Genomic DNA, 27,686 nt, shown 5'->3' on the forward strand with positions numbered 1-27,686 from the left:
TTTCTTCGTTGGTTGATGGAAGAAACATCTTACATAAACTCTCCAGATTATTGAATTTTTAAAGTTTTTCTAGGAAACGTTTTAGATGAATGCTTATTAGCCTTTGTCAGTATGTACTTTTGCAAAGTGTCTCTGTGGCGCAATCAGTTAGTGTGTATGGCTATTAACCAAAAGGTTGGTGGTTCAATCCCACCCAGAGACGTAATTGACCTTGTTATCAGATTTTGGTGATCTTTAAGTAGACAAGTCAAAATTTCAAACCCCCTCTTATGGTGTAGGGTACCTGGCCTTCTCTGATGTAATCAGAGTTAGATTTGATTCAGTGATTTTATAAAAACAGCTAGGAAGCACAATTTAGCAGTGGGTTGCAGAGAAAAAGAAATATGCTGGCAAAAAAATCCAATTGAGTGATTAAACAGCTCTTCATTTTCTGGCTTTATTTTTATGCTAACAAATTTGTTCTCTGAATAGTGTCCACAAAGCCAAGTCTCTGATTAACACCTTTGTAAGGATGGTTTTTCACCTATTACTAAATTAAACTTGCTTCATTGGAAAGGCAGCAAGATGCATCCTCATTTCAATGTCTACTGAAATAATACAGGTTGACACCAGGAAACATTAACGCCACTGCATCCTTGCTGCTTTCTCATGTGGAAGTCTGTTTAATGTGAAAACAAGGTGATATCTAATTAGCACACAGGTAAGGAATTAAGAAAATCTTTATTTAAGGGTGAAAATGTTTCTCACAAAATCGTTGCCCCAATGCATCATTGAAATTCAAGCTGGAAAGATGATTTTAATATATCACTTGTACATTTTGTATTGCTCTTCTGGTGACAATGTAGTTTGTTTTTGTCAATTACCATTTTAATAATAGGGTAAAGAAAATTAAGTGGATTTTTGAAAGAAAACAATACTGTCAATATACTATTAAAACAAATTAAAATGGTAAAAGTTATTGTACTGTAAGTAAAAATAAAAGAGCCAAAATATCAATCCCAGTTTTGGATTACTTTAATTAACAAAAAAAAAATGCATATAGCAGAGGATAGTTTCAATCTGCCTACCTCTGGGTTATGTGCCCAGCATGCTTCCATTGCTGTACTCTGCTGCACATGTAAGTGCAGTAGATCCTGAAGCACTCACTCATCATGGGAAAGTACCAATGTGTTTCTTCGTTGGTTGATGGAAGAAACATCTTACATAAACTCTCCAGATTATTGAATTTTTAAAGTTTTTCTAGGAAACGTTTTAGATGAATGCTTATTAGCCTTTGTCAGTATGTACTTTTGCAAAGTGTCTCTGTGGCGCAATCAGTTAGTGTGTATGGCTATTAACCAAAAGGTTGGTGGTTCAATCCCACCCAGAGACGTAATTGACCTTGTTATCAGATTTTGGTGATCTTTAAGTAGACAAGTCAAAATTTCAAACTCCCTCTTATGGTGTAGGGTACCTGGCCTTCTCTGATGTAATAAGAGTTAGATTTGATTCAGTGATTTTATAAAAACAGCTAGGAAGCACAATTTAGCAGTGGGTTGCAGAGAAAAAGAAATATGCTGGCAAAAAAATCCAATTGAGTGATTAAACAGCTCTTCATTTTCTGGCTTTATTTTTATGCTAACAAATTTGTTCTCTGAAAAGTGTCCACAAAGCCAAGTCTCTGATTAACACCTTTGTAGGGATGGTTTTTCACCTATTACTAAATTAAATTTGCTTAATTGGAAAGGCAGCAAGATGCATCCTCATTTCAATGTCTACTGAAATAATACGGGTTGACACCAGGAAACATTAACGCCACTGCATCCTTGCTGCTTTCTCATGTGGAAGTCTGTTTAATGTGAAAACAAGGTGATATCTAATTAGCACACAGGTAAGGATTTAAGAAAATCTTTATTTAAGGGTGAAGATGTTTCTCACAAAATCGTTGCCCCAATGCATCATTGAAATTCAAGCTGGAAAGATGATTTTAATATATCACTTGTACATTTTGTATTGCTCTTCTGGTGACAATGTAGTTTGTTTTTGTCAATTACCCTTTTAATAATAGGGTAAAGAAAATTAAGTGGATTTAAACAAATTAAAATGGTAAAAGTTATTGTACTTCAAGTAAAAATAAAAGAGCAAAAATATCAATCCCAGTTTTGATTACTTAAATTAACAAAAAAAATGCATATAGCAAAGGACAGTTTCAATCTGCCTACCTCTGGGTTATGGGCCCAGCATGCTTCCATTGCAGTACTCTGCTGCACATGTAAGTGCAAGAGATCCTGAAGCACTCACTCATCATGGGAAAGTACCAATGTGTTTCTTCGTTGGTTGATGGAAGAAACATTTTACAAAAACTCTCCAGATTATTGACTTTTTAAAGTTTTTCTAGGGAACGTTCTAGATGTATGCTTATTAGCCTTTGTCAGTAGGTACTTTTTGTGAAGTGTCTCTGTGGCGCAATCGGTTAGTGTGTCCGGCTACTAACCAAAAGGTTGGTGGTTCAATCCCACCCAGGGACATAATTGACCTTGTTATCAGATTTTGGTGATCTTTAAGTAGACAAGTCAAAATTTCAAACCCCCTCTTATGGTGTAGGGTACCTGGCCTTCTCTGATGTAATCAGAGTTAGATTTGATTCAGTGATTTTATAAAAACAGCTAGGAAGCACAATTTAGCAGTGGGTTGCAGAGAAAAAGAAATATGCTGGCAAAAAAATCCAATTGAGTGATTAAACAGCTCTTCATTTTCTGGCTTTATTTTTATGCTAACAAATTTGTTCTCTGAAAAGTGTCCACAAAGCCAAGTCTCTGATTAACACCTTTGTAGGGATGGTTTTTCACCTATTACTAAATTAAATTTGCTTCATTGGAAAGGCAGCAAGATGCATCCTCATTTCAATGTCTACTGAAATAATACGGGTTGACACCAGGAAACATTAACGCCACTGCATCCTTGCTGCTTTCTCATGTGGAAGTCTGTTTAATGTGAAAACAAGGTGATATCTAATTAGCACACAGGTAAGGAATTAAGAAAATCTTTATTTAAGGGTGAAGATGTTTCTCACAAAATCGTTGCCCCAATGCATCATTGAAATTCAAGCTGGAAAGATGATTTTAATATATCACTTGTACATTTTGTATTGCTCTTCTGGTGACAATGTAGTTTGTTTTTGTCAATTACCCTTTTAATAATAGGGTAAAGAAAATTAAGTGGATTTAAACAAATTAAAATGGTAAAAGTTATTGTACTTCAAGTAAAAATAAAAGAGCAAAAATATCAATCCCAGTTTTGATTACTTAAATTAACAAAAAAAATGCATATAGCAAAGGACAGTTTCAATCTGCCTACCTCTGGGTTATGGGCCCAGCATGCTTCCATTGCAGTACTCTGCTGCACATGTAAGTGCAAGAGATCCTGAAGCACTCACTCATCATGGGAAAGTACCAATGTGTTTCTTCGTTGGTTGATGGAAGAAACATTTTACAAAAACTCTCCAGATTATTGACTTTTTAAAGTTTTTCTAGGAAACGTTTTAGATGAATGCTTATTAGCCTTTGTCAGTATGCACTTTTGCAAAGTGTCTCTGTGGCGCAATCAGTTAGTGTGTATGGCTATTAACCAAAAGGTTGGTGGTTCAATCCCACCCAGGGACGTAATTGACTTTGTTATCAGATTTTGGTGATCTTTAAGTAGACAAGTCAAAATATCAAACCCCCTCTTATGGTGTAGGGTACCTGGCCTTCTCTGATGTAATCAGAGTTAGATTTGATTCAGTGATTTTATAAAAACAGCTAGGAAGCACAATTTAGCAGTGGGTTGCAGAGAAAAAGAAATATGCTGGCAAAAAAATCCAATTGAGTGATTAAACAGCTCTTCATTTTCTGGCTTTATTTTTATGCTAACAAATTTGTTCTCTGAAAAGTGTCCACAAAGCCAAGTCTCTGATGAACACCTTTGTAAGGATGGTTTTTCACCTATTACTAAATTAAACTTGCTTCATTGGAAAGGCAGCAAGATGCATCCTCATTTCAATGTCTACTGAAATAATACAGGTTGACACCAGGAAACATTAACGCCACTGCATCCTTGCTGCTTTCTCATGTGGAAGTCTGTTTAATGTGAAAACAAGGTGATATCTAATTAGCACACAGGTAAGGAATTAAGAAAATCTTTATTTAAGGGTGAAAATGTTTCTCACAAAATCGTTGCCCCAATGCATCATTGAAATTCAAGCTGGAAAGATGATTTTAATATATCACTTGTACATTTTGTATTGCTCTTCTGGTGACAATGTAGTTTGTTTTTGTCAATTACCATTTTAATAATAGGGTAAAGAAAATTAAGTGGATTTTTAAAAGAAAAAAATACTTTCAATATACTATTAAAACAAATTAAAATGGTAAAAGTTATTGTACTTTAATGAAAAATAAAAGAGCAAAAATATCAATCCCAGTTTTGGATTACTTTAATTAACAAAAAAAATGCATATAGCAGAGGATAGTTTTAATCTGCCTACCTCTGGGTTATGGGCCCAGCATGCTTCCATTGCAGTACTCTGCTGCACATGTAAGTGCAAGAGATCCTGAAGCACTCACTCATCATGGGAAAGTACCAATGTGTTTCTTCGTTGGTTGATGGAAGAAACATCTTACAAAAACTCTCCAGATTATTGACTTTTTAAAGTTTTTCTAGGAAACGTTCTAGATGTATGCTTATTAGCCTTTGTCAGTATGTACTTTTTGCAAAGTGTCTCTGTGGCGCAATCGGTTAGTGTGTCCGGCTACTAACCAAAAGGTTGGTGGTTCAATCCCACCCAGGGACGTAATTGACCTTGTTATCAGATTTTGGTGATCTTTAAGTAGACAAGTCAAAATTTCAAACCCCCTGTTATGGTGTAGGGTACCTGGCCTTCTCTGATGTAATCAGAGTTAGATTTGATTCATTGATTTTATAAAAACAGCTAGGAATCACAATTTAGCAGTGGGTTGCAGAGAAAAAGAAATATGCTGGCAAAAAAAATCCAATTGAGTGATTAAACAGCTCTTCATTTTCTGGCTTTATTTTTATGCTAACAAATTTGTTCTCTGAAAAGTGTCCACAAAGCCAAGTCTCTGATTAACACCTTTGTAGGGATGGTTTTTCACCTATTACTAAATTAAACTTGCTTCATTGGAAAGGCAGCAAGATGCATCCTCATTTCAATGTCTACTGAAATAATACAGGTTGACACCAGGAAACATTAACGCCACTGCATCCTTGCTGCTTTCTCATGTAGAAGTCTGTTTAATGTGAAAACAAGGTGATATCTAATTAGCACACAGGTAAGGAATTAAGAAAATCTTTATTTAAGGGTGAAGATGTTTCTCACAAAATCGTTGCCCCAATGCATCATTGAAATTCAAGCTGGAAAGATGATTTTAATATATCACTTGTACATTTTGTATTGCTCTTCTGGTGACAATGTAGTTTGTTTTTGTCAATTACCCTTTTAATAATAGGGTAAAGAAAATTAAGTGGATTTGTTAAAGAAAACTATACTGTCAATATACTATTAAAACAAATTAAAATGGTAAAAGTTATTGTACTTTAAGTAAAAATGAAAGAGCAAAAATATCAATCCCAGTTTTGATTACTTAAATTAACAAAAAAAATGCATATAGCAAAGGATAGTTTCAATCTGCCTACCTCTGGGTTATGGGCCCAGCATGCTTCCATTGCAGTACTCTGCTGCACATGTAAGTGCAAGAGATCCTGAAGCACTCAGTCATCATGGGAAAGTACCAATGTGTTTCTTCGTTGGTTGATGGAAGAAACATCTTACAAAAACTCTCCAGATTATTGACTTTTTAAAGTTTTTCTAGGAAACGTTCTAGATGTATGCTTATTAGCCTTTGTCAGAATGTACTTTTTGCAAAGTGTCTCTGTGGCGCAATCGGTTAGTGTGTCCGGCTACTAACCAAAAGGTTGGTGGTTCAATCCCACCCAGGGACGTAACTGACCTTGTTATCAGATTTTGGTGATCTTTAAGTAGACAAGTCAAAATTTCAAACCCCCTGTTATGGTGTAGGGTACCTGGCCTTCTCTGATGTAATCAGAGTTAGATTTGATTCATTGATTTTATAAAAACAGCTAGGAAGCACAATTTAGCAGTGGGTTGCAGAGAAAAAGAAATATGCTGGCAAAAAAAATCCAATTGAGTGATTAAACAGCTCTTCATTTCTGGCTTTATTTTTATGCTAACAAATTTGTTCTCTGAAAAGTGTCCACAAAGCCAAGTCTCTGATTAACACCTTTGTAGGGATGGTTTTTCACCTATTACTAAATTAAACTTGCTTCATTGGAAAGGCAGCAAGATGCATCCTCATTTCAATGTCTACTGAAATAATACAGGTTGACACCAGGAAACATTAACGCCACTGCATCCTTGCTGCTTTCTCATGTAGAAGTCTGTTTAATGTGAAAACAAGGTGATATCTAATTAGCACACAGGTAAGGAATTAAGAAAATCTTTATTTAAGGGTGAAGATGTTTCTCACAAAATCGTTGCCCCAATGCATCATTGAAATTCAAGCTGGAAAGATGATTTTAATATATCATTTGTACATTTTGTATTGCTCCTCTGGTGACAATGTAGTTTGTTTTTGTCAATTACCCTTTTAATAATAGGGTAAAGAAAATTAAGTGGATTTTTTAAAGAAAACTATACTGTCAATATACTATTAAAACAAATTAAAATGGTAAAAGTTATTGTACTTTAAGAAAAAATAAAAGAGCAAAAATATCAATCCCAGTTTTGATTACTTAAATTAACAAAAAAAAATGCATATAGCAAAGGATAGTTTCAATCTGCCTACCTCTGGGTTATGGGCCCAGCATGCTTCCATTGCAGTACTCTGCTGCACATGTAAGTGCAAGAGATCCTGAAGCACTCAGTCATCATGGGAAAGTACCAATGTGTTTCTTCGTTGGTTGATGGAAGAAACATCTTACAAAAACTCTCCAGATTATTGACTTTTTAAAGTTTTTCTAGGAAACGTTCTAGATGTATGCTTATTAGCCTTTGTCAGTAAGTACCTTTTGCAAAGTGTCTCTGTGGCGCAATCGGTTAGTGTGTCCGGCTACTAACCAAAAGGTTGGTGGTTCAATCCAACCCAGGGACGTAATTGACCTTGTTATCAGATTTTGGTGATCTTTAAGTAGACAAGTCAAAATTTCAAACCCCCTGTTATGGTGTAGGGTACCTGGCCTTCTCTGATGTAATCAGAGTTAGATTTGATTCATTGATTTTATAAAAACAGCTAGGAAGCACAATTTAGCAGTGGGTTGTAGAGAAAAAGAAATATGCTGGCAAAAAAAATCCAATTGAGTGATTAAACAGCTCTTCATTTTCTGGCTTTATTTTTATGCTAACAAATTTGTTCTCTGAAAAGTGTCCACAAAGCCAAGTCTCTGATTAACACCTTTGTAGGGATGGTTTTTCACCTATTACTAAATTAAACTTGCTTCATTGGAAAGGCAGCAAGATGCATCCTCATTTCAATGTCTACTGAAATAATACAGGTTGACACCAGGAAACATTAACGCCACTGCATCCTTGCTGCTTTCTCATGTAGAAGTCTGTTTAATGTGAAAACAAGGTGATATCTAATTAGCACACAGGTAAGGAATTAAGAAAATCTTTATTTAAGGGTGAAGATGTTTCTCACAAAATCGTTGCCCCAATGCATCATTGAAATTCAAGCTGGAAAGATGATTTTAATATATCACTTGAACATTTTGTATTGCTCTTCTGGTGACAATGTAGTTTGTTTTTGTCAATTACCCTTTTAATAATAGGGTAAAGAAAATTAAGTGGATTTTTTAAAGAAAACTATACTGTCAATATACTATTAAAACAAATTAAAATGGTAAAAGTTATTGTACTTTAAGTAAAAATAAAAGAGCAAAAATATCAATCCCAGTTTTGATTACTTAAATTAACAAAAAAAAATGCATATAGCAAAGGATAGTTTCAATCTGCCTACCTCTGGGTTATGGGCCCAGCATGCTTCCATTGCAGTACTCTGCTGCACATGTAAGTGCAAGAGATCCTGAAGCACTCAGTCATCATGGGAAAGTACCAATGTGTTTCTTCGTTGGTTGATGGAAGAAACATCTTACAAAAACTCTCCAGATTATTGACTTTTTAAAGTTTTTCTAGGAAACGTTCTAGATGTATGCTTATTAGCCTTTGTCAGTATGTACTTTTTACAAAGTGTCTCTGTGGCGCAATAGGTTAGTGTGTTTGGCTACTAACCAAAAAGTTGGTGGTTCAATCCCACCCAGGGACGTAATTGACCTTGTTATCAGATTTTGGTGATCTTTAAGTAGACAAGTCAAAATTTCAAACCCCCTGTTATGGTGTAGGGTACCTGGCCTTCTCTGATGTAGTTAGATTTGACTCAGTGATTTTATAAAAACAGCTAGGAAGCACAATTTAGCAGTGGGTTGCAGAGAAAAAGAAATATGCTGGCAAAAAAAAATCCAATTGAGTGATTAAACAGCTCTTCATTTTCTGGCTTTATTTTTATGCTAACAAATTTGTTCTTTGAAAAGTGTCCACAAAGCCAAGTCTCTGATTAACACCTTTGTAGGGATGGTTTTTCACCTATTACTAAATTAAACTTGCTTCATTGGAAAGGCAGCAAGATGCATCCTCAATTCAATGTCTACTGAAATAATACAGGTTGACACCAGGAAACATTAACGCCACTGTATCCTTGCTGCTTTCTCATGTGGAAGTCTGTTTAATGTGAAAACAAGGTGATATCTAATTAGCACACAGGTAAGGAATTAAGAAAATCTTTATTTAAGGGTGAAGATGTTGCTCACAAAATCGTTGCCCCAATGCATCATTGAAATTCAAGCTGGAAAGATGATTTTAATATATCACTTGTACATTTTGTATTGCTCTTCTGGTGACAATGTAGTTTGTTTTTGTCAATTACCATTTTAATAATAGGGTAAAGAAAATTAAGTGGATTTTTGAAAGAAAACAATACTGTCAATATACTATTAAAACAAATTAATATGGTAAAAGTTATTGTACTTTAAGTAAAAATAAAAGAGCAAAAATATCAATCTCAGTTTTGATTACTTAAATGAACAAAAAAAAATGCATATAGCAAAGGATAGTTTCAATCTGCCTACCGCTGGGTTTTGGGCCCAGCATGCTTCCATTGCTGTACTCTGCTGCACATGTAAGTGCAAGAGATCCTGAAGCACTCACTCATCATGGGAAAGTACCAATGTGTTTCTTCGTTGGTTGATGGAAGAAACATTTTACAAAAACTCTCCAGATTATTGACTTTTTAAAGTTTTTCTAGGAAACGTTTTAGATGAATGCTTATTAGCCTTTGTCAGTATGTACTTTTGCAAAGTGTCTTTGTGGCGCAATCAGTTAGTGTGCACGGCTATTAACCAAAAGGTTGGTGGTTCAATCCCACCCAGGCATGTAATTGACCTTGTTATCAGATTTTGGTGATCTTTAAGTAGACAAGTCAAAATTTCAAACCCCCTGTTATGGTGTAGGGTACCTGGCCTTCTCTGATGTAATCAGAGTTAGATTTGATTCAGTGATTTTATAAAAACAGCTAGGAAGCACTATTTAGCAGTGGGTTGCAGAGAAAAAGAAATATGCTGGCAAAAAAAATCCAATTGAGTGATTAAACAGCTCTTCATTTTCTGGCTTTATTTTTATGCTAACAAATTTGTTCTCTGAAAAGTGTCCACAAAGCCAAGTCTCTGATTAACACCTTTGTAGGGATGGTTTTTCACCTATTACTAAATTAAACTTGCTTCATTGGAAAGGCAGCAAGATGCATCCTCATTTCAATTTCTACTGAAATAATACAGGTTGACACCAGGAAACATTAACGCCACTGCATCCTTGCTGCTTTCACATGTGGAAGTTTGTTTAATGTGAAAACAAGGTGATATCTAATTAGCACACAGGTAAGGAATTAAGAAAACCTTTATTTAAGGGTAAAGATGTTTCTCACAAAATCGTTGCCCCAATGCATCATTGAAATTCAAGCTGGAAAGATGATTTTAATATATCACTTGTACATTTTGTATTGCTCTTCTGGTGACAATGTAGTTTGTTTTTGTCAATTACCCTTTTAATAATAGGGTAAAGAAAATTAAGTGGATTTTTTAAAGAAAACTATACTGTCAATATACTATTCAAACAAATTAAAATGGTAAAAGTTATTGTACTTCAAGTAAAAATAAAAGAGCAAAAATATCAATCCCAGTTTTAATTACTTAAATTAACAAAAAAAATGCATATAGCAAAGGATAGTTTCAATCTGCCTACCTCGGGGTTATGGGCCCAGCATGCTTCCATTGCAGTACTCTGCTGCACATGTAAGTGCAAGAGATCCTGAAGCACTCAGTCATCATGGGAAAGTACCAATGTGTTTCTTCGTTGGTTGATGGAAGAAACATCTTACAAAAACTCTCCAGATTATTGACTTTTTAAAGTTTTTCTAGGAAACGTTCTAGATGTATGCTTATTAGCCTTTGTCAGTAAGTACTTTTAACAAAGTGTCTCTGTGGCGCAATCGGTTAGTGTGTCTGGCTACTAACAAAAGGTTGGTGGTTCAATCCCACCCAGGGACGTAATTGACCTTGTTATCAGATTTTGGTGATCTTTAAGTAGACAAGTCAAAATTTCAAACCCCCTGTTATGGTGTAGGGTACCTGGCCTTCTCTGATGTAATCAGAGTTAGATTTGATTCAGTGATTTTATAAAAACAGATAGGAAGCACAATTTAGCAGTGGGTTGCAGAGACAAAGAAATATGCTGGCAAAAAAAATCCAATTGAGTGATTAAACAGCTCTTCATTTTCTGGCTTTATTTTTATACTAACAAATTTGTTCTCTGAAAAGTGTCCACAAAGCCAAGTCTCTGATTAACACCTTTGTAGGGATGGTTTTTCACCTATTACTAAATTAAACTTGCTTCATTGGAAAGGCAGCAAGATGCATCCTCATTTCAATTTCTACTGAAATAATACAGGTTGACACCAGGAAACATTAACGCCACTGCATCCTTGCTGCTTTCTCATGTGGAAGTTTGTTTAATGTGAAAACAAGGTGATATCTAATTAGCACACAGGTAAGGAATTAAGAAAATCTTTATTTAAGGGTGAAGATGTTTCTCACAAAATCGTTGCCCCAATGCATCATTGAAATTCAAGCTGGAAAGATGATTTTAATATATCACTTGTACATTTTGTATTGCTCTTCTGGTGACAATGTAGTTTGTTTTTGTCAATTACCCTTTTAATAATAGGGTAAAGAAAATTAAGTGGATTTTTTAAAGAAAACTATACTGTCAATATACTATTCAAACAAATTAAAATGGTAAAAGTTATTGTACTTCAAGTAAAAATAAAAGAGCAAAAATATCAATCCCAGTTTTGATTACTTAAATTAACAAAAAAAAATGCATATAGCAAAGGATAGTTTCAATCTGCCTACCTCTGGGTTATGGGCCCAGCATGCTTCCATTGCAGTACTCTGCTGCACATGTAAGTGTAAGAGATCCTGAAGCACTCAGTCATCATGGGAAAGTACCAATGTGTTTCTTCGTTGGTTGATGGAAGAAACATCTTACAAAAACTCTCCAGATTATTGACTTTTTAAAGTTTTTCTAGGAAACGTTCTAGATGTATGCTTATTAGCCTTTGTCAGTATGTACTTTTTACAAAGTGACTCTGTGGCGCAATCGGTTAGTGTGTCTGGCTACTAACCAAAAGGTTGGTGGTTCAATCCCACCCAGGGACGTAATTGACCTTGTTATCAGATTTTGGTGATCTTTAAGTAGACAAGTCAAAATTTCAAACCCCCTGTTATGGTGTAGGGTACCTGGCCTTCTCTGATGTAATCAGAGTTAGATTTGATTCAGTGATTTTATAAAAACAGCTAGGAAGCACAATGTAGCAGTGGGTTGCAGAGAAAAAGAAATATGCTGGCAAAAAAAATCCAATTGAGTGATTAAACAGCTCTTCATTTTCTGGCTTTATTTTTATGCTAACAAATTTGTTCTTTGAAAAGTGTCCACAAAGCCAAGTCTCTGATTAACACCTTTGTAGGGATGGTTTTTCACCTATTACTAAATTAAACTTGCTTCATTGGAAAGGCAGCAAGATGCATCCTTAATTCAATGTCTACTGAAATAATACAGGTTGACACCAGGAAACATTAACGCCACTGTATCCTTGCTGCTTTCTCATGTGGAAGTCTGTTTAATGTGAAAACAAGGTGATATCTAATTAGCACACAGGTAAGGAATTAAGAAAATCTTTATTTAAGGGTGAAGATGTTTCTCACAAAATCGTTGCCCCAATGCATCATTGAAATTCAAGCTGGAAAGATGATTTTAATATATCACTTGTACATTTTGTATTGCTCTTCTGGTGGCAATGTAGTTTGTTTTTGTCAATTACCATTTTAATAATAGGGTAAAGAAAATTAAGTGGATTTTTGAAAGAAAACAATACTGTCAATATACTATTAAAACAAATTAAAATGGTAAAAGTTATTGTACTTTAAGTAAAAATAAAAGAGCAAAAATATCAATCCCAGTTTTGATTACTTAAATTAACAAAAAAAAATGCATATAGCAAAGGATAGTTTCAATCTGCCTACCTCTGGGTTATGGGCCCAGCATGCTTCCATTGCAGTACTCTGCTGCACATGTAAGTGCAAGAGATCCTGAAGCACTCACTCATCATGGGAAAGTACCAATGTGTTTCTTCGTTGGTTGATGGAAGAAACATCTTACAAAAACTCTCCAGATTATTGACTTTTTAAAGTTTTTCTAGGAAACGTTCTAGATGTATGCTTATTAGCCTTTGTCAGTATGTACTTTTTGCAAAGTGTCTCTGTAGCGCAATCAGCTAGTGTGTCCGGCTACTAACCAAAAGGTTGGTGGTTCAATCCCAACCAGGGACGTAATTGACCTTGTTATCAGGTTTTGGTGATCTTTAAGTAGACAAGTCAAAATTTCAAACCCCCTGTTATGGTGTAGGGTACCTGGCCTTCTCTGATGTAATTAGATTTGATTCATTGATTTTATAAAAACAGCTAGAAAGCACAATTTAGCAGTGGGTTGCAGAGAAAAAGAAATATGCTGGCAAAAAAATCCAATTGAGTGATTAAACAGCTCTTCATTTTCTGGCTTTATTTTTATGCTAACAAATTTGTTCTCTGAAAAGTGTCCACAAAGCCAAGTCTCTGATTAACACCTTTGTAGGGATGGTTTTTCACCTATTACTAAATTAAACTTGCTTCATTGGAAAGGCAGCAAGATGCATCCTCATTTCAATGTCTACTGAAATAATACAGGTTGACACCAGGAAACATTAACGCCACTGCATCCTTGCTGCTTTCTCATGTAGAAGTCTGTTTAATGTGAAAACAAGGTGATATCTAATTAGCACACAGGTAAGGAATTAAGAAAATCTTTATTTAAGGGTGAAGATGTTTCTCACAAAATCGTTGCCCCAATGCATCATTGAAATTCAAGCTGGAAAGATGATTTTAATATATCACTTGTACATTTTGTATTGCTCTTCTGGTGACAATGTAGTTTGTTTTTGTCAATTACCCTTTTAATAATAGGGTAAAGAAAATTAAGTGGATTTTTTAAAGAAAACTATACTGTCAATATACTATTCAAACAAATTAAAATGGTAAAAGTTATTGTACTTCAAGTAAAAATAAAAGAGCAAAAATATCAATCCCAGTTTTGATTACTTAAATTAACAAAAAAAATGCATATAGCAAAGGATAGTTTCAATCTGCCTACCTCTGGGTTATGGGCCCAGCATGCTTCCATTGCAGTACTCTGCTGCACATGTAAGTGCAAGTGATCCTGAAGCACTCAGTCATCATGGGAAAGTACCAATGTGTTTCTTCGTTGGTTGATGGAAGAAACATCTTACAAAAACTCTCCAGATTATTGACTTTTTAAAGTTTTTCTAGGAAACGTTCTAGATGTATGCTTATTAGCCTTTGTCAGAATGTACTTTTTGCAAAGTGTCTCTGTGGCGCAATCGGTTAGTGTGTCTGGCTACTAACCAAAAGGTTGGTGGTTCAATCCCACCCAGGGACGTAACTGACCTTGTTATCAGATTTTGGTGATCTTTAAGTAGACAAGTCAAAATTTCAAACCCCCTGTTATGGTGTAGGGTACCTGGCCTTCTCTGATGTAATCAGAGTTAGATTTGATTCATTGATTTTATAAAAACAGCTAGGAAGCACAATTTAGCAGTGGGTTGCAGAGAAAAAGAAATATGCTGGCAAAAAAAATCCAATTGAGTGATTAAACAGCTCTTCATTTCTGGCTTTATTTTTATGCTAACAAATTTGTTCTCTGAAAAGTGTCCACAAAGCCAAGTCTCTGATTAACACCTTTGTAGGGATGGTTTTTCACCTATTACTAAATTAAACTTGCTTCATTGGAAAGGCAGCAAGATGCATCCTCATTTCAATGTCTACTGAAATAATACAGGTTGACACCAGGAAACATTAACGCCACTGCATCCTTGCTGCTTTCTCATGTAGAAGTCTGTTTAATGTGAAAACAAGGTGATATCTAATTAGCACACAGGTAAGGAATTAAGAAAATCTTTATTTAAGGGTGAAGATGTTTCTCACAAAATCGTTGCCCCAATGCATCATTGAAATTCAAGCTGGAAAGATGATTTTAATATATCACTTGTACATTTTGTATTGCTCTTCTGGTGACAATGTAGTTTGTTTTTGTCAATTACCCTTTTAATAATAGGGTAAAGAAAATTAAGTGGATTTTTTAAAGAAAACTATACTGTCAATATACTATTAAAACAAATTAAAATGGTAAAAGTTATTGTACTTTAAGAAAAAATAAAAGAGCAAAAATATCAATCCCAGTTTTGATTACTTAAATTAACAAAAAAAAAAGCATATAGCAAAGGATAGTTTCAATGTGCCTACCTCTGGGTTATGGGCCCAGCATGCTTCCATTGCAGTACTCTGCTGCACATGTAAGTGCAAGAGATCCTGAAGCACTCAGTCATCATGGGAAAGTACCAATGTGTTTCTTCGTTGGTTGATGGAAGAAACATCTTACAAAAACTCTCCAGATTATTGACTTTTTAAAGTTTTTCTAGGAAACGTTCTAGATGTATGCTTATTAGCCTTTGTCAGTAAGTACCTTTTGCAAAGTGTCTCTGTGGCGCAATCGGTTAGTGTGTCCGGCTACTAACCAAAAGGTTGGTGGTTCAATCCAACCCAGGGACGTAATTGACCTTGTTATCAGATTTTGGTGATCTTTAAGTAGACAAGTCAAAATTTCAAACCCCCTGTTATGGTGTAGGGTACCTGGCCTTCTCTGATGTAATCAGAGTTAGATTTGATTCATTGATTTTATAAAAACAGCTAGGAAGCACAATTTAGCAGTGGGTTGTAGAGAAAAAGAAATATGCTGGCAAAAAAAATCCAATTGAGTGATTAAACATCTCTTCATTTTCTGGCTTTATTTTTATGCTAACAAATTTGTTCTCTGAAAAGTGTCCACAAAGCCAAGTCTCTGATTAACACCTTTGTAGGGATGGTTTTTCACCTATTACTAAATTAAACTTGCTTCATTGGAAAGGCAGCAAGATGCATCCTCATTTCAATGTCTACTGAAATAATACAGGTTGACACCAGGAAACATTAACGCCACTGCATCCTTGCTGCTTTCTCATGTAGAAGTCTGTTTAATGTGAAAACAAGGTGATATCTAATTAGCACACAGGTAAGGAATTAAGAAAATCTTTATTTAAGGGTGAAGATGTTTCTCACAAAATCGTTGCCCCAATGCATCATTGAAATTCAAGCTGGAAAGATGATTTTAATATATCACTTGAACATTTTGTATTGCTCTTCTGGTGACAATGTAGTTTGTTTTTGTCAATTACCCTTTTAATAATAGGGTAAAGAAAATTAAGTGGATTTTTTAAAGAAAACTATACTGTCAATATACTATTAAAACAAATTAAAATGGTAAAAGTTATTGTACTTTAAGTAAAAATAAAAGAGCAAAAATATCAATCCCAGTTTTGATTACTTAAATTAACAAAAAAAAATGCATATAGCAAAGGATAGTTTCAATCTGCCTACCTCTGGGTTATGGGCCCAGCATGCTTCCATTGCAGTACTCTGCTGCACATGTAAGTGCAAGAGATCCTGAAGCACTCAGTCATCATGGGAAAGTACCAATGTGTTTCTTCGTTGGTTGATGGAAGAAACATCTTACAAAAACTCTCCAGATTATTGACTTTTTAAAGTTTTTCTAGGAAACGTTCTAGATGTATGCTTATTAGCCTTTGTCAGTATGTACTTTTTACAAAGTGTCTCTGTGGCGCAATCGGTTAGTGTGTTTGGCTACTAACCAAAAAGTTGGTGGTTCAATCCCACCCAGGGACGTAATTGACCTTGTTATCAAATTTTGGTGATCTTTAAGTAGACAAGTCAAAATTTCAAACCCCCTGTTATGGTGTAGGGTACCTGGCCTTCTCTGATGTAATCAGAGTTAGATTTGATTCAGTGATTTTATAAAAACAGCTAGGAAGCACTATTTAGCAGTGGGTTGCAGAGAAAAAGAAATATGCTGGCAAAAAAAATCCAATTGAGTGATTAAACAGCTCTTCATTTTCTGGCTTTATTTTTATGCTAACAAATTTGTTCTCTGAAAAGTGTCCACAAAGCCAAGTCTCTGATTAACACCTTTGTAGGGATGGTTTTTCACCTATTACTAAATTAAACTTGCTTCATTGGAAAGGCAGCAAGATGCATCCTCATTTCAATTTCTACTGAAATAATACAGGTTGACACCAGGAAACATTAACGCCACTGCATCCTTGCTGCTTTCACATGTGGAAGTTTGTTTAATGTGAAAACAAGGTGATATCTAATTAGCACACAGGTAAGGAATTAAGAAAACCTTTATTTAAGGGTAAAGATGTTTCTCACAAAATCGTTGCCCCAATGCATCATTGAAATTCAAGCTGGAAAGATGATTTTAATATATCACTTGTACATTTTGTATTGCTCTTCTGGTGACAATGTAGTTTGTTTTTGTCAATTACCCTTTTAATAATAGGGTAAAGAAAATTAAGTGGATTTTTTAAAGAAAACTATACTGTCAATATACTATTCAAACAAATTAAAATGGTAAAAGTTATTGTACTTCAAGTAAAAATAAAAGAGCAAAAATATCAATCCCAGTTTTGATTACTTAAATTAACAAAAAAAATGCATATAGCAAAGGATAGTTTCAATCTGCCTACCTCTGGGTTATGGGCCCAGCATGCTTCCATTGCAGTACTCTGCTGCACATGTAAGTGCAAGAGATCCTGAAGCACTCACTCATCATGGGAAAGTACCAATGTGTTTCTTCATTGGTTGATGGAAGAAACATCTTACAAAAACTCTCCAGATTATTGACTTTTTAAAGTTTTTCTAGGAAACGTTCTAGATGTATGCTTATTAGACTTTGTCAGTATGTAATTTTTGCAAAGTGTCTCTGTGGCGCAATCGGTTAGTGTGTCCGGCTACTAACCAAAAGGTTGGTGGTTCAATCCCAACCAGGGACGTAATTGACCTTGTTATCAGATTTTGGTGATCTTTAAGTAGACAAGTCAAAATTTCAAACCCCCTGTTATGCTGTAGGGTACCTGGCCTTCTCTGATGTAGTTAGATTTGACTCAGTGATTTTATAAAAACAGCTAGGAAGCACAATTTAGCAGTGGGTTGCAGAGAAAAAGAAATATGCTGGCAAAAAAAATCCAATTGAGTGATTAAACAGCTCTTCATTTTCTGGCTTTATTTTTATGCTAACAAATTTGTTCTTTGAAAAGTGTCCACAAAGCCAAGTCTCTGATTAACACCTTTGTAGGGATGGTTTTTCACCTATTACTAAATTAAACTTGCTTCATTGGAAAGGCAGCAAGATGCATCCTCAATTCAATGTCTACTGAAATAATACAGGTTGACACCAGGAAACATTAACGCCACTGTATCCTTGCTGCTTTCTCATGTGGAAGTCTGTTTATGTTAGGCGCCGAGGGTCCGCTCGTCAGTGCGGCCGGCGCCTAGCAACGGGGACGCCACTGTCGGATCGTGTTCCCCGTTGCTGGGTCTAAGTTTATATCATCACTGGTTTCCTGGCTGTGTAGCATGCAGCTGCACGGCATGTTGTAATTATCACTCATCTGTTTCCCTGGCCATGCAGCTTGTCAGCTGCATGGCATTTAATCCAATCAGCCTCCAAACAGCTGATTGGAAGACTCTCTGTTAAAAGCACTCCCAGGACTCCTCACAGACGCCGGTGATAGCTTCCTGTTTGCCTGATTCTGCTGCAGAGAGAGTTCCCAGTCCCGGTCTGTTCGTTTGTTCCTGTTCTCAGTGATCCAGTACTCGGAAGTTACCATCTGTTCCTGGAGTCTGACCGAGCACCTTTAACATCTGGTGGTGTTCGTGAGTCGCGGCGCAGCCGTGTGTTGCGGCTTGTCCGCTACTATTTATTATTGTGTTTATTTTGAGTTCTGGTGCTTTGCGGAGGATTCCGCTTCCACAAGATCCACTCTGGTGTCCAGCGGTGCCGGATAGGAGTGTCGGATCCGTGGATCCTTGGTTGTCCTTTTCCCTGGCGGCTAGTCCGCACATACCTTTTGATTTAGTTAAGTTAGCTTGTAACCCCTGGCTTGGTTGCTTAGTCAGAGGGCCCCTTGTTATCTCCCTGTCTCGGACTTCCCCTTGTCTCCCATTAAGACCTGCGGGGGCATCGGGGTTGGGCAGACATAATCCGCCCTTCGAACGCGGCTGCCATGGGCTCAAGCAACCATAGTCTCGCAGGGGATTTCTGATAACACGGGCGAGACAACGGAGTTAGGGCGCCAGGGGTTACTAGGCTCTCCAGCTCCCACAACCTGTATTTCATTCCTGTACTCAGATCTCTGCCATAAGATCTTCTCCAGTCTGGAGTACAGGAATCGTAACATTATCACCGGCGCAACATTATCACCGGCCAGACAAAAGAAAAAATTTCAACAGGAGTTAATTTTTTCACTTATCCAGTAGGGAGAATTTTGTCGGCCTCATGAATCCCACCGGTGTTGGGCCAAATCCTGGCCAGTTTTTGGTTAGTCAGATTCAGGAACTTACCCAGATGGTTCAGGATCTGTCCCTCCGGGTGAGCTCACAGGAAGATCTGTTACGGACTTCCCCGAGGGTCATCCCTGAACCAAAAATGCATCTGCCTGACCGTTTTTCTGGGGATAGAAAACAGTTTTTTAATTTTAAAGAGTCTTGTAAACTGTATTTTCGTTTAAGACCAGTTTCCTCAGGTACGGAGGCTCAGCGGGTTGGAATTATAATTTCTCTGCTTCAGGGGGATCCTCAGACCTGGGCTTTTGGTTTAAAGACAGACGATCCGGCCTTATTGTCTGTAGACGCTTTTTTGAAATCTTTAGGGCTATTGTATGACGACCCTGATAGAGAGGCATCCGCAGAAAGTCAGTTGCGTGCTCTAAGACAGGGTAGGAATCCTGCAGAGAATTATTGTACGGAGTTTCGCCGTTGGTCGAACGACTGTGGCTGGAATGATCCTGCCCTGCGCAGTCAGTTTCGCCTCGGCTTATCTGAATCTATAAAAGACAGCCTCCTTCAGTATCCCGCTCCTGAGAACCTTGATAAACTCATGGAGCTCTCTATTAAAATAGATCGTCGGCTCAGAGAGCGGAGGACTGAGAAAGGGGCATCTGTAGTTTCTTTTCCCTGTGTTTCTTCCGTTCCGATAGACATGGAGGAGCCTATGCAGATTGGTCTCTCCAAATTGTCTCCGGAAGAAAGAACCAGGAGGCAAAATTCTGGTCTGTGTTTGTACTGCGGAGGTAAGGGACATTTTGCCCGTAGTTGCCCAAACAAGTCGGGAAACTTCCTGACCAAGTGAATAGTGAGGGGGTTCACTTTGGTCTACAGCTCATCTCCTCAAATAATTCACTATTGGTTCCTGCTAAAGTTTCTTATGACAGCCTCTGTTCCTCGGTCTCTGCTTTTGTGGACAGTGGAGCTGCAGGAAACTTTATGGACTTAACATGGGCCAAGGCCTTAGGTATTCCTCAGTTAACCTTAAGTAGGTGTATCACCATGCATGGTTTAGATGGGAGTCCCTTATCCAATGGGGTTATTTCTCTATGTACACCTCCTGTTTTGCTCTCGGTGGGAGCTCTACATTCTGAAAAGATTGAGTTTTTTCTTACCCATTGTCCAGCAGTTCCTGTGGTTCTGGGTCACCCTTGGCTGGCCTTTCATAATCCCATCATAGATTGGCAGTCTGGGGAGATTCTACAATGGAGTACCATCTGTGATAAAGAATGTATTACACTTCCTATCCGAGTAGCTGCTGCCAGGCCCGCACATATTCCTGGAGAGTACCAAGATTTTTTGGATGTGTTTTCCAAGGGCAATGCGGATATTTTGCCTCCCCATAGGCCTTATGATTGGACCATTTCTCATTATCAAAAAAGTCAATCCAGTTGCTTTCCGGTTACAGCTACCAAAAACGTTACGAATCGGAAATACCTTCCATTGCTCTTTGCTCAAACCATATGTTTCATCTAGCAGATTTCCTCGTAAAAAACCTCAGGGGAGATCACCAGTTATTGTACAGGGTCAGCAGGAGTTCGTGGTTGAGAAGGTTCTCGATTCCAAGCTGTCCCGGGGTCGGCTTTATTTTTTGGTGCATTGGAGAGGTTATGGTCCTGAGGAAAGGTCGTGGGTCCTAGATGAGGACCTTCATGCCCCAAGGCTCAAAAGGGCATTTTTTCAGGAATTTCCTCAGAAACCCGGATTTAGGGGTTCCTTGACCCCTCCTCAAGGGGGGGGTACTGTTAGGCGCCGAGGGTCCGCTCGTCAGTGCGGCCGGCGCCTAGCAACGGGGACGCCACTGTCGGATCGTGTTCCCCGTTGCTGGGTCTAAGTTTATATCATCACTGGTTTCCTGGCTGTGTAGCATGCAGCTGCACGGCATGTTGTAATTATCACTCATCTGTTTCCCTGGCCATGCAGCTTGTCAGCTGCATGGCATTTAATCCAATCAGCCTCCAAACAGCTGATTGGAAGACTCTCTGTTAAAAGCACTCCCAGGACTCCTCACAGACGCCGGTGATAGCTTCCTGTTTGCCTGATTCTGCTGCAGAGAGAGTTCCCAGTCCCGGTCTGTTCGTTTGTTCCTGTTCTCAGTGATCCAGTACTCGGAAGTTACCATCTGTTCCTGGAGTCTGACCGAGCACCTTTAACATCTGGTGGTGTTCGTGAGTCGCGGCGCAGCCGTGTGTTGCGGCTTGTCCGCTACTATTTATTATTGTGTTTATTTTGAGTTCTGGTGCTTTGCGGAGGATTCCGCTTCCACAAGATCCACTCTGGTGTCCAGCGGTGCCGGATAGGAGTGTCGGATCCGTGGATCCTTGGTTGTCCTTTTCCCTGGCGGCTAGTCCGCACATACCTTTTGATTTAGTTAAGTTAGCTTGTAACCCCTGGCTTGGTTGCTTAGTCAGAGGGCCCCTTGTTATCTCCCTGTCTCGGACTTCCCCTTGTCTCCCATTAAGACCTGCGGGGGCATCGGGGTTGGGCAGACATAATCCGCCCTTCGAACGCGGCTGCCATGGGCTCAAGCAACCATAGTCTCGCAGGGGATTTCTGATAACACGGGCGAGACAACGGAGTTAGGGCGCCAGGGGTTACTAGGCTCTCCAGCTCCCACAACCTGTATTTCATTCCTGTACTCAGATCTCTGCCATAAGATCTTCTCCAGTCTGGAGTACAGGAATCGTAACAGTTTAATGTGAAAACAAGGTGATATCTAATTAGCACACAGGTAAGGAATTAAGAAAATCTTTATTTAAGGGTGAAGATGTTGCTCACAAAATCGTTGCCCCAATGCATCATTGAAATTCAAGCTGGAAAGATGATTTTAATATATCACTTGTACATTTTGTATTGCTCTTCTGGTGACAATGTAGTTTGTTTTTGTCAATTACCATTTTAATAATAGGGTAAAGAAAATTAAGTGGATTTTTGAAAGAAAACAATACTGTCAATATACTATTAAAACAAATTAAAATGGTAAAAGTTATTGTACTTTAAGTAAAAATAAAAGAGCAAAAATATCAATCCCAGTTTTGATTACTTAAATGAACAAAAAAAAATGCATATAGCAAAGGATAGTTTCAATCTGCCTACCGCTGGGTTTTGGGCCCAGCATGCTTCCATTGCTGTACTCTGCTGCACATGTAAGTGCAAGAGATCCTGAAGCACTCACTCATCATGGGAAAGTACCAATGTGTTTCTTCGTTGGTTGATGGAAGAAACATTTTACAAAAACTCTCCAGATTATTGACTTTTTAAAGTTTTTCTAGGAAACGTTTTAGATGAATGCTTATTAGCCTTTGTCAGTATGTACTTTTGCAAAGTGTCTTTGTGGCGCAATCAGTTAGTGTGCACGGCTATTAACCAAAAGGTTGGTGGTTCAATCCCACCCAGGCACGTAATTGACCTTGTTATCAGATTTTGGTGATCTTTAAGTAGACAAGTCAAAATTTCAAACCCCCTGTTATGGTGTAGGGTACCTGGCCTTCTCTGATGTAATCAGAGTTAGATTTGATTCAGTGATTTTATAAAAACAGCTAGGAAGCACTATTTAGCAGTGGGTTGCAGAGAAAAAGAAATATGCTGGCAAAAAAAATCCAATTGAGTGATTAAACAGCTCTTCATTTTCTGGCTTTATTTTTATGCTAACAAATTTGTTCTCTGAAAAGTGTCCACAAAGCCAAGTCTCTGATTAACACCTTTGTAGGGATGGTTTTTCACCTATTACTAAATTAAACTTGCTTCATTGGAAAGGCAGCAAGATGCATCCTCATTTCAATTTCTACTGAAATAATACAGGTTGACACCAGGAAACATTAACGCCACTGCATCCTTGCTGCTTTCACATGTGGAAGTTTGTTTAATGTGAAAACAAGGTGATATCTAATTAGCACACAGGTAAGGAATTAAGAAAACCTTTATTTAAGGGTAAAGATGTTTCTCACAAAATCGTTGCCCCAATGCATCATTGAAATTCAAGCTGGAAAAATGATTTTAATATATCACTTGTACATTTTGTATTGCTCTTCTGGTGACAATGTAGTTTGTTTTTGTCAATTACCCTTTTAATAATAGGGTAAAGAAAATTAAGTGGATTTTTTAAAGAAAACTATACTGTCAATATACTATTCAAACAAATTAAAATGGTAAAAGTTATTGTACTTCAAGTAAAAATAAAAGAGCAAAAATATCAATCCCAGTTTTGATTACTTAAATTAACAAAAAAAATGCATATAGCAAAGGATAGTTTCAATCTGCCTACCTCTGGGTTATGGGCCCAGCATGCTTCCATTGCAGTACTCTGCTGCACATGTAAGTGCAAGAGATCCTGAAGCACTCACTCATCATGGGAAAGTACCAATGTGTTTCTTCATTGGTTGATGGAAGAAACATCTTACAAAAACTCTCCAGATTATTGACTTTTTAAAGTTTTTCTAGGAAACGTTCTAGATGTATGCTTATTAGACTTTGTCAGTATGTACTTTTTGCAAAGTGTCTCTGTGGCGCAATCGGTTAGTGTGTCCGGCTACTAACCAAAAGGTTGGTGGTTCAATCCCAACCAGGGACGTAATTGACCTTGTTATCAGATTTTGGTGATCTTTAAGTAGACAAGTCAAAATTTCAAACCCCCTGTTATGCTGTAGGGTACCTGGCCTTCTCTGATGTAGTTAGATTTGACTCAGTGATTTTATAAAAACAGCTAGGAAGCACAATTTAGCAGTGGGTTGCAGAGAAAAAGAAATATGCTGGCAAAAAAAATCCAATTGAGTGATTAAACAGCTCTTCATTTTCTGGCTTTATTTTTATGCTAACAAATTTGTTCTTTGAAAAGTGTCCACAAAGCCAAGTCTCTGATTAACACCTTTGTAGGGATGGTTTTTCACCTATTACTAAATTAAACTTGCTTCATTGGAAAGGCAGCAAGATGCATCCTCAATTCAATGTCTACTGAAATAATACAGGTTGACACCAGGAAACATTAACGCCACTGTATCCTTGCTGCTTTCTCATGTGGAAGTCTGTTTAATGTGAAAACAAGGTGATATCTAATTAGCACACAGGTAAGGAATTAAGAAAATCTTTATTTAAGGGTGAAGATGTTGCTCACAAAATCGTTGCCCCAATGCATCATTGAAATTCAAGCTGGAAAGATGATTTTAATATATCACTTGTACATTTTGTATTGCTCTTCTGGTGACAATGTAGTTTGTTTTTGTCAATTACCATTTTAATAATAGGGTAAAGAAAATTAAGTGGATTTTTGAAAGAAAACAATACTGTCAATATACTATTAAAACAAATTAAAATGGTAAAAGTTATTGTACTTTAAGTAAAAATAAAAGAGCAAAAATATCAATCCCAGTTTTGATTACTTAAATGAACAAAAAAAAATGCATATAGCAAAGGATAGTTTCAATCTGCCTACCGCTGGGTTTTGGGCCCAGCATGCTTCCATTGCTGTACTCTGCTGCACATGTAAGTGCAAGAGATCCTGAAGCACTCACTCATCATGGGAAAGTACCAATGTGTTTCTTCGTTGGTTGATGGAAGAAACATTTTACAAAAACTCTCCAGATTATTGACTTTTTAAAGTTTTTCTAGGAAACGTTTTAGATGAATGCTTATTAGCCTTTGTCAGTATGTACTTTTGCAAAGTGTCTTTGTGGCGCAATCAGTTAGTGTGCACGGCTATTAACCAAAAGGTTGGTGGTTCAATCCCACCCAGGGACGTAATTGACCTTGTTATCAGATTTTGGTGATCTTTAAGTAGACAAGTCAAAATTTCAAATCCCCCTGTTCTGGTGTAGGGTACCTGGCCTTCTCTGATGTAATCAGAGTTAGATTTGATTCAGTGATTTTATAAAAACAGCTAGGAAGCACAATTTAGCAGTGGGTTGCAGAGAAAAAGAAATATGCTGGCAAAAAAAAATCCAATTGAGTGATTAAACAGCTCTTCATTTTCTGGCTTTATTTTTATGCTAACAAATTTGTTCTCTGAAAAGTGTCCACAAAGCCAAGTCTCTGATTAACACCTTTGTAGGGATGGTTTTTCACCTATTACTAAATTAAACTTGCTTCATTGGAAAGGCAGCAAGATGCATCCTCATTTCAATGTCTACTGAAATAATACAGGTTGACACCAGGAAACATTAACGCCACTGCATCCTTGCTGCTTTCTCATGTAGAAGTCTGTTTAATGTGAAAACAAGGTGATATCTAATTAGCACACAGGTAAGGAATTAAGAAAATCTTTATTTAAGGGTGAAGATGTTTCTCACAAAATCGTTGCCCCAATGCATCATTGAAATTCAAGCTGGAAAGATGATTTTAATATATCACTTGTACATTTTGTATTGCTCTTCTGGTGACAATGTAGTTTGTTTTTGTCAATTACCCTTTTAATAATAGGGTAAAGAAAATTAAGTGGATTTTTTAAAGAAAACTATACTGTCAATATACTATTAAAACAAATTAAAATGGTAAAAGTTATTGTACTTTAAGTAAAAATAAAAGAGCAAAAATATCAATCCCAGTTTTGATTACTTAAATGAACAAAAAAAAATGCATATAGCAAAGGATAGTTTCAATCTGCCTACCTCTGGGTTATGGGCCCAGCATGCTTCCATTGCAGTACTCTGCTGCACATGTAAGTGCAAGAGATCCTGAAGCACTCAGTCATCATGGGAAAGTACCAATGTGTTTCTTCGTTGGTTGATGGAAGAAACATCTTACAAAAACTCTCCAGATTATTGACTTTTTAAAGTTTTTCTAGGAAACGTTCTAGATGTATGCTTATTAGCCTTTGTCAGTAAGTACTTTTTACAAAGTGTCTCTGTGGCGCAATCGGTTAGTGTGTCTGGCTACTAACAAAAGGTTGGTGGTTCAATCCCACCCAGGGACGTAATTGACCTTGTTATCAGATTTTGGTGATCTTTAAGTAGACAAGTCAAAATTTCAAACCCCCTGTTATGGTATAGGGTACCTGGCCTTCTCTGATGTAATCAGAGTTAGATTTGATTCAGTGATTTTATAAAAACAGATAGGAAGCACAATTTAGCAGTGGGTTGCAGAGACAAAGAAATATGCTGGCAAAAAAAATCCAATTGAGTGATTAAACAGCTCTTCATTTTCTGGCTTTATTTTTATGCTAACAAATTTGTTCTCTGAAAAGTGTCCACAAAGCCAAGTCTCTGATTAACACCTTTGTAGGGATGGTTTTTCACCTATTACTAAATTAAACTTGCTTCATTGGAAAGGCAGCAAGATGCATCCTCATTTCAATTTCTACTGAAATAATACAGGTTGACACCAGGAAACATTAACGCCACTGCATCCTTGCTGCTTTCTCATGTGGAAGTTTGTTTAATGTGAAAACAAGGTGATATCTAATTAGCACACAGGTAAGGAATTAAGAAAATCTTTATTTAAGGGTGAAGATGTTTCTCACAAAATCGTTGCCCCAATGCATCATTGAAATTCAAGCTGGAAAGATGATTTTAATATATCACTTGTACATTTTGTATTGCTCTTCTGGTGACAATGTAGTTTGTTTTTGTCAATTACCCTTTTAATAATAGGGTAAAGAAAATTAAGTGGATTTTTTAAAGAAAACTATACTGTCAATATACTATTCAAACAAATTAAAATGGTAAAAGTTATTGTACTTCAAGTAAAAATAAAAGAGCAAAAATATCAATCCCAGTTTTGATTACTTAAATTAACAAAAAAAAATGCATATAGCAAAGGATAGTTTCAATCTGCCTACCTCTGGGTTATGGGCCCAGCATGCTTCCATTGCAGTACTCTGCTGCACATGTAAGTGCAAGAGATCCTGAAGCACTCACTCATCATGGGAAAGTACCAATGTGTTTCTTCGTTGGTTGATGGAAGAAACATCTTACAAAAACTCTCCAGATTATTGACTTTTTAAAGTTTTTCTAGGAAACGTTCTAGATGTATGCTTATTAGCCTTTGTCAGTATGGACTTTTTGCAAAGTGTCTCTGTAGCGCAATCAGCTAGTGTGTCCGGCTACTAACCAAAAGGTTGGTGGTTCAATCCCAACCAGGGACGTAATTGACCTTGTTATAAGATTTTGGTGATCTTTAAGTAGACAAGTCAAAATTTCAAACCCCCTGTTATGGTGTAGGGTACCTGGCCTTCTCTGATGTAATTAGATTTGATTCATTGATTTTATAAAAACAGCTAGAAAGCACAATTTAGCAGTGGGTTGCAGAGAAAAAGAAATATGCTGGCAAAAAAATCCAATTGAGTGATTAAATAGCTCTTCATTTTCTGGCTTTATTTTTATGCTAACAAATTTGTTCTCTGAAAAGTGTCCACAAAGCCAAGTCTCTGATTAACACCTTTGTAGGGATGGTTTTTCACCTATTACTAAATTAAACTTGCTTCATTGGAAAGGCAGCAAGATGCATCCTCATTTCAATGTCTACTGAAATAATACAGGTTGACA

General features: G+C 36.9%; 4 non-coding genes across 4 annotated transcripts; all 4 read left to right on the forward strand.

Annotated features, from left to right (window-relative positions):
• The first annotated feature begins 2,433 nt into the window (after window positions 1-2,433).
• TRNAS-ACU (transfer RNA serine (anticodon ACU)) lies at window positions 2,434-2,507 on the forward strand. The gene has a single exon. It is a non-coding gene; the product is annotated as a tRNA-Ser (tRNA).
• A 5,737-nt stretch (window positions 2,508-8,244) lies between these two features.
• Window positions 8,245-8,318, forward strand: TRNAS-ACU (transfer RNA serine (anticodon ACU)). The gene has a single exon. It is a non-coding gene; the product is annotated as a tRNA-Ser (tRNA).
• Window positions 8,319-14,078: 5,760 nt separating this feature from the next.
• Window positions 14,079-14,152, forward strand: TRNAS-ACU (transfer RNA serine (anticodon ACU)). The gene has a single exon. It is a non-coding gene; the product is annotated as a tRNA-Ser (tRNA).
• Window positions 14,153-16,417: 2,265 nt separating this feature from the next.
• Window positions 16,418-16,491, forward strand: TRNAS-ACU (transfer RNA serine (anticodon ACU)). Its single transcript has one exon. It is a non-coding gene; the product is annotated as a tRNA-Ser (tRNA).
• The last annotated feature ends 11,195 nt before the right edge of the window (window positions 16,492-27,686 follow it).

The sequence above is a fragment of the Pseudophryne corroboree genome, unplaced genomic scaffold (assembly GCF_028390025.1).
Source record: "Pseudophryne corroboree isolate aPseCor3 unplaced genomic scaffold, aPseCor3.hap2 scaffold_478, whole genome shotgun sequence".
Taxonomy (NCBI): Eukaryota; Metazoa; Chordata; class Amphibia; order Anura; family Myobatrachidae; genus Pseudophryne; species Pseudophryne corroboree.